This window comes from Nanorana parkeri, unplaced genomic scaffold (genome assembly GCF_000935625.1).
Source record: "Nanorana parkeri isolate BGI_ZX_2015 unplaced genomic scaffold, ASM93562v1 scaffold1636, whole genome shotgun sequence".
In the NCBI taxonomy this organism is placed as follows: domain Eukaryota; kingdom Metazoa; phylum Chordata; class Amphibia; order Anura; family Dicroglossidae; genus Nanorana; species Nanorana parkeri.
In genome coordinates, this window is record NW_017307904.1 from 233583 (window position 1) to 234050 (window position 468).

The following is a 468-nucleotide window of genomic DNA, read 5'->3' on the forward strand; positions in this document are numbered from 1 at the left end:
AGCGTTTACTTACAGAAAACAGTTTAAAATATCACTATTAGACAATTATTTATATAATTATTCTTTTCTAGTTGTACCGACAAATTTGTAGAATAAGCAATAGTTTATCTCTCTTTGCATTTTTGCTTTACTTCATGACCTGCCAAATGCATGCAGGTGTACATGAGACATTTGCTTTTAATTTCATCAAATTTCAGGAGGAATGAAGCATTGGGGTTGATTTACTAACAACAAACCGTCTGGTCACTTTGCAAGGGAATTAGCACTTTGCAGGGGAAGTTTCTCTTAAAATCTGTGCAAGGAATATCCATTCAAGTGCAAAGAAAAACAAACAAACTTACTTTTCCTTGCATGCCATTGGATAATTGAAGTCAGTTGAGTTACACCTCATTCTCTAAACTGAAAGGACCTGTAAATTCAGGTGAGCAGTAAACAGTCTTACTAAAAAACAAAAAACAACACAAGTGT